Source organism: Manis javanica, chromosome 9 (assembly GCF_040802235.1).
Source record: "Manis javanica isolate MJ-LG chromosome 9, MJ_LKY, whole genome shotgun sequence".
NCBI lineage: Eukaryota > Metazoa > Chordata > Mammalia > Pholidota > Manidae > Manis > Manis javanica.
The window spans coordinates 58456414-58469191 of record NC_133164.1 but is presented as its reverse complement, the minus strand read 5'-3'; the positions used below and the strand labels follow the sequence as shown (position 1 = coordinate 58469191).

Below are 12778 nucleotides of genomic sequence, written 5' to 3'. Positions count from 1 at the left end.
CCTCCCAGTGGCAGTGTGACTGAGAGCTGGTTCTGGAGTCAGGCCATCTGCTCACATTTGGGTCAAATGAACCTTAGTCTATTCATCTGCAAAATAGCAATATTAAGTACCCATCTGACAGAGCTGTGAAGGTGGAGTGAGAAAATTTGTATTGCTGCTGTAATAAAACACCCCAAATTTAGTATCTTAAAAATACACAATTTTGTTTTTTGTTTTTTTTGTCTTAATGTTCTGGAGAAGTCTCAAGCAGGTTTCATTGGGCTGAAAGCAAGGTGCCAGTAGCACCAAGATGTTCTCAAGGAGAACTCCTTTCCTTGCCTCCAGCTCCTAGAGGATGCCCACATCCTGCGGCTCATGGCCACCTTCCATCTTCGAAAACAGCTTGGCGATTGGGGTTCTCACTTTAGATCCTCCAACCACTGTATCTGTCATCACATCTCCTTCTCTGACACTGACTCTTGCCTCCCACTTTCACTTTTAAGAACTCTTATTTTTACACTGGGCCCAGCAGAAAATTTAGGATAATCTTACTATCTCAAGGTCAGCTGATTAGTTATCTTAATTCCATCTGCAACCTTAAGTCCTCCATTGTTATCCAAAGTAGCATAGTTACAGGCTCCAGGGATGGGGACACAGATATCTTTGGGGGTCCATTATACTGCTCACTACTTGGCAAAAAGGGCTTATTACTGTGCCTGACAAGTATCCAGTGCCCAGCCAGTATCAGCTGTTTTGATTGGGCTCTGTGGTTCTGAAGACATCCTTCCTGACTAGAGGCAGAGCAGTGGGCTGGTTGTTTTGTGATGAAATGACCAAGATATTTTTCCATGGAAGTGTCTTCTTGTTCCGGCTTATCTTAGCCTCTACAACTTTGGCCCCATGGCTGGACACACACCCCTGACTAGGAAGCTTCCCCACCCCTGGCAAGCCAGCCACAGTGACTCATCCATTTAAGTGGCTCGCTTTAATGCTTGAGAAACCTTTATGTATAAACTACGCATGGATGGTGATTTACAGCCTCACAATGTGGTTACAGAGTCCATTGAACCCTTTGGTCTGAATTCTCTCCTGAAGACCACCTATCCTCTATAATTCATCCACTCATTCATTCATGAAATATTGAACTAGGCACCAAAGATATAACAAGGATGGGTGGCCCTACCTCCCTGTAGAGGGGCTGTGGTAGTTGCCAACAGGACTCAGAGGGATGCTAACTGACCGTGGGTCCTCCAAGCCTTGCTTTAGCATAACAGGTATAATTTTTCTGTTTTGCATATTAAAATTGTGTGTAAGATTTTGTTTAAAAATAGGGCCACACTCATGAATAAGTAAAGCTCTAAGTGTTTAGAAATAACTGATGTAGGACACCGAGTCTTTTCCAGCTGACTCTCCAGGTTTGGCTTCAGGGGCTGCGGATGCCATGGCCTCTTTGGATCTGTGCCTGGAAACTCCTTCCTATCTCACCTCAGTTTTGCAGATCCCATACATGCCAGGAGCAGCTGACCCTTCTTTGCCCTTCATCAGTCTCAGTTTCTTGTATTTTCTCTCCACTTCTGGGCCACATCTTTTAGTCCACTTCTGGTATTTGTGAAGCACATTTGGCCCCTCCTACATTCTTTCTGCCTCTTGTTATTTAAATCACATTTCAGCATCACAATTGCTTTCTCAAAACCCCTGCGATATTTTGTCCCTTCTCCAGAAAGTGCTTCAACTGCCTCCCCACAACCCTGTTTATTTGGGGGAGAAGACAAAGCAGCCCCCTCCCCATGTCTGCCTGCCCTCTCTCCTTTACCACAGGAAAATAAGAACACCTAATGCTCTCACCCAGCTTTGCTTGACCCTGAGGCCTTTGAAATTAGTTAAATGAAGCTGTCTCACCGCTTACTTTCAACTGCATCTAATAACACCTTATATTTATAGTTCTTTAGAGTTCACAAAACTCTTCGACACTATCACATTTAATTTGCGCCGCAGACGCCTTTATGAGGTAAGCAAGGTGGTGACTTTTATTCTTGTTTTGCTAAGAAGGAAACAGGTGCAGAGAGGGCCAGGCCTTGCCCAAAGCCATGCAGCCTCAAGTGGAAAAAATCGGAGATGCTCCTGCACACAGCACTCTCGGCGCCCTGTGTGTGGCCTCGCTGCTAGAGATGATGAAAGCCCAGGGCCTGTTTCGTTTCTGTTTAAGGAACGGATTTGGCAAAAGAACAAGACAGTAGAGTTAATCCTGGCAGCAGCTGCTGGAAAATTTGCCACACCCTCCTCTTGTGGGCTGCCTGTTGAATTTGGAACTTCAAACAAAGCACAGTGAGGAAGACAAAGAGATCTTCCATTTGTATTTGACTTGGGTTCCCCCTTTGACTTCCTAGAAAGGAAAGAGGTAGAAAACTTGCATTTCTGTCATTGTTACTGTCACCATAACTATGCAGGGCCACTTGAAATTAAGCCAGCTTTATTATGATAAACAGCTTTCTTTTGATTAAATAAGGCAACCTTTTGGAGCCAATGAAAATACAAAGTTCAGCAACATTCTACACAGCATGCCCTTGACCTGCAAGGGGATAGGAGAGTTAAGATATTGTATGTCTTGCCAATGGGTTTCAGCCTCCAGCAACTTCACTATGGATTCAATGTGACCAAAGAAAATAACAGAACTTTCTTGGGGTGAAAGAGTTATACCCAACTTTATTTTTATGGTGACAGGTCAGTCACTAAAATCCCGTTCACTCAGAGCGAAGTTGCATGCAGCAAGCCAGTCTCTGCCTCTGGGCCTCTCTGCCTGCATTGTCGTTCCACACAGCCGTCCTCTGGGCCTCTGTCCTCAGTGCTGCCACCACTCCAGCCTTTGCTCTGCTCTCCTGCAGTCTTGCAGCCCTGCCACCATTTGGTGCACAGAGCACTGGGCAGAGCTCTTTATATAGAGTCAACAGCTATGTACTGCCCATAGGTGTGCAGTGAGCTAGTCAACCAGGGCCAGGTGAGAATCCTGGCCACAGGAACTCTCATTTTATCCACACTGTACCTTAATTATCTGGTAACAAATAAACTCTCCCAATCTCAGGACTCCAAATATTAAGAAATACAAATGTGGGCTGTATGGGATCATGAGACAGCTCTACTTGGAGAAATCATACACTTCAGGTTGTCCTCAGAAGCTTACAGACATGAAGTACTTAGGATTTTAGAAAGTGTCAGTTTGTTTTTTTAAGGTACTAAAGAAACAACAGATTGCACCTTCAGAGTCAGGTAAAAGGAATGAAAACTATCATATTCTGCTTGGGAAAGGTGATCTCCATTAAAGCCAATCAGCCTTCAGGTCAGCTTTGTAAGAATATAGTAATTTATCCTTCATTTTTCCATGGTCCCAACCACATAAGCCTGTGAGAATTATAATTATGCCTGGTTTGCCAGGGGCTTGCTGGACTTACCCCGCCTTACCTCTAAAATCCCAACCCTCCCCCAAGGCAACAGGCCACCACAATAAAAGGCACCACGCTGCTGTCATCTCCCCCTCCCCTTCCCCCTCCCCTCCCCTCCTCTCCCCTCCCCTCTTTGTCCCACTGCTCCTTCTCTCTCTCTCTTTCTCCACCCCCCCTCCCTCTTGGGCAGCCACTCTCTCTTTCAGGTAATAAAGTCTCTTGCGTGGGCCCGTGTCTCCTGAGTCATTCTGGGTAAGGAGGGTTGCTGCAAGATACCCTTTCATTGGTGCCGTGACTTCAGATGAGGCTCTCCAATTGACTTTGCTCTTCCTCTGGGAACCTGAGCTGCTCTGGGAACCCTCACTGCCCAATCCTCCTCCATGGGCTCACCATCCATTTCACCAGTCGCTCATCTTTTGGCCCAACACCAGCCTTTGATTTGGTGAGTCTCCCCTTCATGGTCGACTTAAATGTCCCTTTGGAACCTGGGTAGTGACCGTTGAGTCTCCAGCACCCCCAAGGGCTCCTCTGGAACATGGGCACCCTCAATCACGACTTTCAGAGTCACGGTTGATCCCCATAGTCAGACCATCTCTGCCTCCCCATGGTGAGAATCCTCATCCACTGAGGCCCGGTATCCCTTTATCTATGTTTCTACTCGACTCAGAAACTCCTCGTACCAGGTACCGAGCCTCCCCAGTATTTTCGCTTTGACCCCGCAGTTAGAGGTGGTGACGACCCCCTAACTGTGCCTGGTTTTCTCCATGACCTTCTCAATCACTCAGGGATGGCTCAGCGACTTCTGAATGGTCTCATTCTCACAATGGGATCTGGCCCCCTCTGTTCCCGCAGATTCACCGCTACGGTGCTTACTCAATCTAAAGTCCCTCTACATCACTCCAGACCTCAAACCTGTTCGCTACTGTAATGAGATCTGGCCACAATATCCCTTGGACAATCAGTCTAAATGGCCCCCCAATGGCTCTTCAGATCCTAAAATTCTCCATGACTTATACAATTTCTGTGAGTGTATGGGCAAATGGAAAGAGATCCCATATATATATCCAGGCTTTCTCCTACCTCCAAATCAAGCTCTCTCTCTCTCTGTCTCCCCTGCAATCCTAAACGCCTACTACTTGCCTTAAAGTCCACACCCCTAAGCTTTTTTTACATTCCCAAGTATCCTCAACTGCTTATAAAACTCCTAGACAACACACCACCACGGGCTCTCTTGTCCCTCCTGGCTCACGCCAGGAGCTCTGTCTGTCCTCTCACTGTATCATTACATCTCAATCTGTATGTTTGTGTCTAAGTGTGTAAATGAAAAATATTTTCCTACCTCCAGATGGTATTAATAAAAATTGATTTAAAGACAAGCGCTTGTAAAAATTGGGCATTCTAAAACTTCCAGAAAATTCTAATGGAAAATATTAAGCATTAATGCTAATTTAAGTTGAACTGAAACGGACATGTCCTTATGGTTATCAGCTGCCTAAGTTTACCTAAAGTCATTTAAGTAGATGGTATCTGCTAAATCTTTTAAGCATAAAATGCTTAGAGGCTTGACTTTGTCCAATATTCAGTAAAGATTTTGTAAGTAGTCTAGCATAGTTGTTAAGAATGAGTAAATTAAATGTAACAAGTGAACTTCCTAATAATAATTGTGTGTTACTAAGAAGATATACTTTGTGCTTAGTGAGAAACTGTGTTGTAAAGCTCATGGTTACAGAAATTATAAAATGTTCATAAATTTGCCAATCCAAAGCATGCTAGTGTAACAGTTTACAATAGGCTGCTTCTCAAGTGTTCACTAAAAATTAAGTTACCTAATAGTTTTAAGTTCTAATAGTTAACTCTGATATGTTCCAGGGGGCCCCTGGAACATGTTAGAGGAATTTTGTCTCATTGTGTTGGATTCCCCTGAGGAAGGCGCCGCCCCAAATCACTCACTAAAGACGTTTCTTGATGCAACAAGCAAGAGGAATTTATTCAGAAGCCAACTAGTTGGGGTCCAAGTCTGCCCGTCGCAGCGGGTCTCAACGAGGACCCTGAGCACTTACAACTAAGTGGTTATATAGGATTTTCTGAGGCATTCAGCCCTAGAGGATTACCATGGTTACAGATTGTTTTGTAATAACAAGATAACAATACTACATAGCAAGATAACAATACTACAAAGGCAGTAATTTTTCAAACCTAACGATTTCTGGGTTAGTGCCACGTCCTGGGGGTGTAGCAAGGTAGGGTCGGCATTTAGGTTAGCGCTGCCAGCAGTCATGATTGATTAACTTGTTTTTCCAGAGGAGTTACCTGGTTTCAGTTGTTCCCTCTGAGTCATATATCAGAATGGCTTTTTGGGCTTCAAGATGGCTACTCTTAGGCTAACTTATTTCTCAGGGAGGTTGGGGTCCTACATTCCCCACTTCTTTTTCTGAACATTCTAATCATGGAATGTTGGTGTCTTCTTGATGTGTGAGGGTATGATACTGTTGTCTCAGCATTAGCACCTGCACAGCACTTACTCTTTTTCTAATAAAGGTTATTACTCGATTTAAAATGCAGGGACCTAAGGTGAGGAGCAATATAAAAATAAGCAGGGGTCCTGCCAAAGTGGATATTAGAGTTGTAAGCCATGGGGATCTAGAAAACTAGGATTCAAACAGGCTCTGGTTAGCTTCTCGTTCTTGCTTTCGCTGATCTAATCTTTCTCTTAATTTAGACATTGAGTCTTTTACTACTCTAGTATGGTCTGCATAGAAGCAGCACTCTTCTTTTAGAGCTGCACACAATCCACTTTCTTTTAGAAATAGTAAATCTAACCCTCGTCTATTTTGCAGCACTACTTCAGAGAGAGAGGTTAGGGACTTTTCAAGTTTAGAAATAGACTGTTCTATAGTTCTCAAATCTTCATCGATAGCTATTCTTAGTCCTTTGTAATGTTGGTTTCCTTGTATAATTGCAGCTGCCCCTGGTCCTACTCCGGCTGCGACTCCTACTCTTAGTAATACAGCTAGAGTGAGTGAGACTGGCTCTCTTTTATACCTTAGTTTAGGTTCTAATTCTGCCACGAATGATAAGTCATCATGATACATTAGTCTGGGTACTAACTGGACTATGATACAGAAATCACGGGAGGAGTTGAAGGCAGAAGTAGAGACACATGGGGTCACTCCAGTGTTACAAGCCTACCATCCCTTGGGAGGAGGGATTAAATACCTGTTTTTACCAGGGAAGGCTATGGGTATGGTCTCATTCTTTCTTCTACAGATAGAGACTCTAGCTGCTGCTAGGGAAAAGGGGCGATGACCGCTCTGGCTGCTTCGTGCTGAGAAGGGGGTGCAGTAAAGGGTGCAGCTAGGTCTCCATCACTGGTCAGTTGAGAGGGCTTCAGAAGGCTGGCGCTTCTATTCTGGGTTTCATTTTTATTACTATTTGCAGTTTTGTGGCTTCTAGGCAAGATAAAACAAATTGTGGTTATGTAGCAACATCTGGAGTTAGATTTTTTATTCTTACAGAAAGCTGGCTTGATTATTTGCACAGGTGCAGCAAGAAGAGCAATTGATTTATAAAATGCTTTACCTGCAGTACCTGTAGATTTTCATAAAGGCTGCTGGGAACTCTGTAAGTAAGGTTTGGCTTAGTTCTTTAAAGTTGTTCACATCTGAGTCTATGCACATGTCTCTCAATAGTATAACCAGTGTTCTTAAGTAGTCTTCTCCAAAGCATGCTAGTGTAACAGTTTACAATAGGCTGCTTCTCAAGTGTTCACTAAAAATTAAGTTACCTAATAGTTTTAAGTTCTAATAGTTAACTCTGATATGTTCCAGGGGGCCCCTGGAACATGTTAGAGGAATTTTGTCTCATTGGAGAAAATATTTGACTAATTTGGCTTATTTATCTGATATTTAATTACCTGCTTAATTACCTGAAAAGCACTGCCAAAAGGAATGATGCTAAACTTTGTTACTGAATGTTTTGTGTTACAGAAATATCTGAATTTCCTTGTCAACTGTCTTACAGTAAACTCTCATCAGATCTTTAACCATTGTCATTTGTAAGTCTTTTGTCATTTACAGTCACTGTTTTATTATTCCTAAACTAGTAAAGAACTAGATTTCAGCAGAACAGGTATTAGTTACATAGGATTAAGTAAACTAAGGAAGATGATTTTGTGGCTTTTTGTTTCAAATGTTGCTGATAAAGTGTTTTAAGCATTTTCTCTTAAGCTGACTGACAACAGTTTTGTAAATGACAATACCTTTATAAGCAGAATTGAAACATTTATCTTTCTCTCTACCTGATCCCTCAAGAATTTAAAAACTCTCAATGAGTATTTTTACATTTCATGGCAGTATGTTTATTTGCAAAAGTTCAATAAGAACCTGCTTTCCTTGTAAGAGGACCAATTAAAAACAGGTTATACTACCAAGGCTTTGACTGGAACGTCATACCTGAGAGACACATGCATAAACTCAGATATGAACAGCTTTAAGGAACTAAGGTTGACTTTATATAGCCAACAAAGCCCCTTGGAAGAACTGGCCTGGTACCTTGCTTACAGGGTTCCCAGCAGCCTTACCAGGTGAGTAAGGAAGGTCACTTCCTGGCAGGTGCAGGAACCTCAGGATGTCTTGGGGACCTCGAGAAGAGAGGAATTAACCCAAATCTACAAGTACTACAAGTACTTGGCTTTCTGGCCTCAAGAGGCCTTTAAAAGTTCAATCTGGAATTCCTTACAAAAAGTTCCAGCAAAGCACATTTAAAAGAGCCTATGTAATCAATTGCTCTTCTTGCTGCATTTATACAAATAATAAAGCCAAGTGTTAATTATTTTCTTAATCTAGTTACTTCTAATAAAAATGAGGGTGATTTTGGAGAAAAGTACTTGTCCATACTAAATCCTAGTACTAGTCATTGAGACATAAACTAAATCCAGAATTCTAGCTTCTTCAAAATATCTAGCTACAATTTCCCAGAGGTTTTAGTTTTCTCCTATCATTGCAATTAAAGTTTTACTATTTCTAGTTCTCATATTCAACCATGCATTCTTAATCCCATTAAGTTTGTCTTTCCAGAATGGAAAATCCAACTCCAGACTATTTAACCTAATAACACAATTTGTTCTATCTTGCCTAGAAGCCACAAAACTGCAAATAGTAATAGAAATGAAACCTGGAACAGAAGTGCCTATCTTCCGAGACCCTCTCAACCGTCCACTGATGGAGACCTAGCTGCACCCCTTACTGTGCCTCCTCTCAGCATGAAGCAGCCAGAGCAGTCATCACCCCCTTTTCCTAGCAGCAGCTAGGGTCTCTATCTGTAGAGGGGGGAATGAGACAGTGACAATGGATGTAGTCAGTGTAGGGTGAGGGCCTCCAGAGGGGGCAGGGTGGGATATTTGCAGTCAGAGCAATGTAACTGCATGCAAGGAAACCCCCCTGCTAAAATTCTGTGTTAAACATTGAGCTCTAGAATCATTCTTCAGTGAAATCAGTTAATGTTCCCCAGATAAAGAAGAGTAGCACATGCTTTATTATGCTAACCATTTATAATCATGTGTAAGGTTCACTTTAGCATACTAAAAGGTCCAGGTCTATGTGCTGTCTTTCCTCCTTCAGATCTGACAAAGTAATTTTGCAAACTGGGCAACTAACTTAGCATACAGACCCAGCTGTAGACAGCATGGTAAAAGGCAGGATTCTTTAGCAAATAGACAATACCTCAGCCCACCTTGGGAGCTGAGCAGGCAGCCTTTTGATATGCTCCCAGACCAAGACGCCGGTATTCCAGAGAAAAATCAAGGCAGGAAATTCCTTATGTTAAGTTAATTTTTAATATTCAGAGAACACTTAACAAGTCCTTCCCCAAGGCTTTAGGGATAGTCCCCACCTTTTTGGACAGGCTCTAGCACAAGACCTCAAATCCCTTACACTCTGGAGCTCCACCCTCCTTCAATATGTAGATGATCTCCTCCCATGCAGTCCCTCCCTACAAACCTCTCAACAGGATACTATTCTCCTTTTAAACTTTCAGAACACAGCTATCGAGTTTCGCCCTCCAAACTTCAACTGTCTGCCGCTCAGGACAATACCTGGGCGTTCAGCTCTCCCCGTGCTACAAGGCCATTACCATAGACAGGAAAAAAAACTTCTCCAAACCATGCCCATTCCAAACACCAAGCAACACCATCCCTAACTCCCAAATGGCAAAGACCATACACAGTAATCCTTTCCATGCCAACTGCAGTTAAACTCCAGGGTCTTCCCCATTAGATACACAACTCTCACCTTAAGCCATTTGTTTTAGCTTATTCCCCTCGCACCAAATCTCCTCCACCCTTACAGGACCTCTTACTCTCCGCATTTCACACTGCTCATCTCCACTTCCACTCATCACTGAAGAAGTTTCTGCCAGCACGGAGTCCTAAGACCTCCCTTACAACCGCCATGAGTCATGCTTCAAGATTGTTAACCCTGGTCTCAACACTTATTCTCTCACCAGACCTATATTCCCAACACCTCCCCTTCTCTTTCAGACTGTCCAAAAGATTGCACCATCAAGGATTCCCTTTGCCCTACAGGTTGCTTTGCTGCCTACACATAGGTCCCCATCAATGCTATAATTCAGCTACCCTGTGTAAACATAGCAATCAGCCCAAATGCAAAAAATTTCTAACCAAACCTTTAACCAGCTTATATTACAGGATTACCAACCCCTCTCCAAAGACGATGATCCTTATTGAACCTGGAAAATGCCATCGCCGCTGCAGACCAAGGGCTCATCTGAGGACCGCCCCCCATCAATACAAAAGAACTTCATCGCCCCTAATCAGCAGGAAGCAATTACTGAAGACTGACCTTCACCCCTTCCTAAATTCTCTACCACTTATAAAACAGAAAGGGAGGAATGTAAGAATATAGTAATTTATCCTCCATTTTCCCATGGTCCCAAGCACATAAGCCAGTAAGAATTATTCTGGGGCTTGCCTGGGCTTACCCCACCTTATCTCTAAATATCCCAACCCTCCCCCAAGGCAACAGGCCGGGGGGATCCGTCACAATAAAAGGCACCATGCTGCTGCCCTCTCTCGTCTCTCTGCTGCTCTGTCTCTGTCTCTGTCTGTCTCTCTCTCTCTGCTGCTCTCTCTGCTCTCTGTCCTGCTGCTCCCTCTCTCTCTCTCTCTTTCTCTCTCTCTCTCTCTCTCTCTCTTTCTCCACCCCCCCTCCCTCTGAGGCAGCCACTCTTTCAGATAATAAAGTCTCTTGCGTGGGCCCGTGTCTCCTGAGTCGTTCTGGGTAAGGAGGGTCATGGCAAGATATCCTTTCAAGCTTTCCTTTTACTGAGTCACTCTAGGAACAGAACAAGAAATAAATGGTTCCTAACTTGAATACATAACAAGAAACACCCCTGACTAGGGGGCACTGATTTGAGTTAATGAATGTAGAATCCCTTTCCATGAAAAGAAGAACCCTGTGGTTTTGGATTAGGAACAAAGGATTCATTATGATTCAGCCATGATTTAAATAAATATATATATTCGAACTCTCTACTGAAGAGGCCTGGATTCAGTGATACCTCAATGATACACACCTTGTGCCTACATACTGGTTTTTATGTACCATTCCACTGGGATCCTTGAGAAAAGGAACAGTTTCAGGGCTGGGGGAAACAATACAAGATAAGCATGTGCTGTACCAGGAAACAGGAAAACATTCAAAGACCTTATGTAAAGGCCCAAAGGCTTATGTAAAAAAGGATCACACATGAATGAGCTTTAAATGCATATTGCTAAGCGAAGGAAGTCAGTCTGGAAAAGCTACATACTGTATGTTTTCACTTATAAACATTCTGGGAAAGGCAAACTGCATGATGGTTGCTAGGTATTTGGGGTAGCAGAGAGGATTGAACAGGTGAAGCACAGGGGATTTTTTATGGTGGTGAAACTTCAGGAGAGTAAAGAATTCTTTAATACAAAAAGTCACTTTGAGGGTTTTCTAACTTCAGATTTTACAGTATTGGATATTCTAAAAGGAAAAAACATACACTACATTTATAAATATATATATGTAGGAAGTACTGAAAACTGTTGGTGTTGAGTATGGAGTTTATAAATGTAGATAATCACTTTAATGGAAAAAGTATAATAAAGTTCCAGTGCATATTATGATTTGTTTAATAGGCTATTTGATTCAGGCGTCACTTGAGGTTTCACACTGTATTGTAAATATGGTAATTGAAGTTTAGTAACAAGTGTAACTGAATTAAACACATGAAGTTTCTCCATCATGCCCTACGCCCCACCACAAAGGCCTTAAAGCACCATAATGCCTAAGGGACCAATGTGTCACAGAACATGGGGCACAAAAATACTAGAGTGTCACTGATAAGCCTATCACTCTGCTAGCACCTTCTCACAAATCTGAGGAAACTACCTGTAGTGCCCCTAAGAAGTAGGACATTTTGATTCAGTGTGACAAAGTCAAACGGGCCACATTCAATCTTAAGAACCCATCCTTTGTGTTCCCAGTTTTAAGAATACCTGCAAAATATGGCAGTAAGAGATGGGCTATCATCTGATGTCTACAGAAATTAAAGCTGATGCCTCATGCTGCCCCTGGGCTCAATTTTATGGTCCTCCTAAGAAGAGTCTCTTCACTGGTGTGCCTCGTCGGGGGCACATGCACACACACTCACACTCACATACACACACATGCATTTCCCCCCTTCCCATAATACAAGATTCTAAGATAAAAATCTGCTTTGTACAATTTGTTTTCATTTTCTTTTGCCTAATTAAGGTGCATGGGACCTAGTTTACTGAAAACTGCAAACTCATGCAGAGTCAGTATTTATAAAACCTTACAAAGTGCCTCTTTTCACTGTCACACTAGAATAGGTCAGCAGCTCAAAAAGGAAGTAGAACAGAGCAGGAAAGATGATCTTTTGAAACCAGTCTAAACATCCTTCCTCACTTGCCATGGCCCCTTATTATCAATTCTTTTCTATAATAATATGAATTTTTTTTCAGGAGCAGTTATTGCCAGTTACCCCAGAAAGGAATACTTTGTTTGTTTGTTTGTTTATCATTCTTTATTTCTACATAAAAAATTTGAGGACCTTAAGTGCCTTCTTTGTTTCTGGTCACAACTTCATTTTCAATCTCTTTCTAAGATGTCAGTTGGTAACTGTGTATCATGTCTTACCTTGGGTGCTTTTACCAGCAAACAGTCTAACACCAACAGAATCTATTGCTTTGTCTTCCTATTGAGTCACACAGTTTATTAAAGCATATCAGTGCCAGTGCAAGCTCAGATGACTTGATAGTTGGATGAAACAAAAACAGGAAGTTTTTTAAATTAAAT

General features: G+C 42.5%; 1 long non-coding RNA gene across 1 annotated transcript; it reads left to right on the top strand.

The window, feature by feature from the left end:
- Positions 1–3691: 3691 nt before the first annotated feature.
- On the top strand, positions 3692–10687 carry LOC140843526 (uncharacterized). The gene is made up of 2 exons (XR_012121367.1): positions 3692–3858; positions 10120–10687. It is a non-coding gene; the product is annotated as an uncharacterized lncRNA (long non-coding RNA).
- The last annotated feature ends 2091 nt before the right edge of the window (positions 10688–12778 follow it).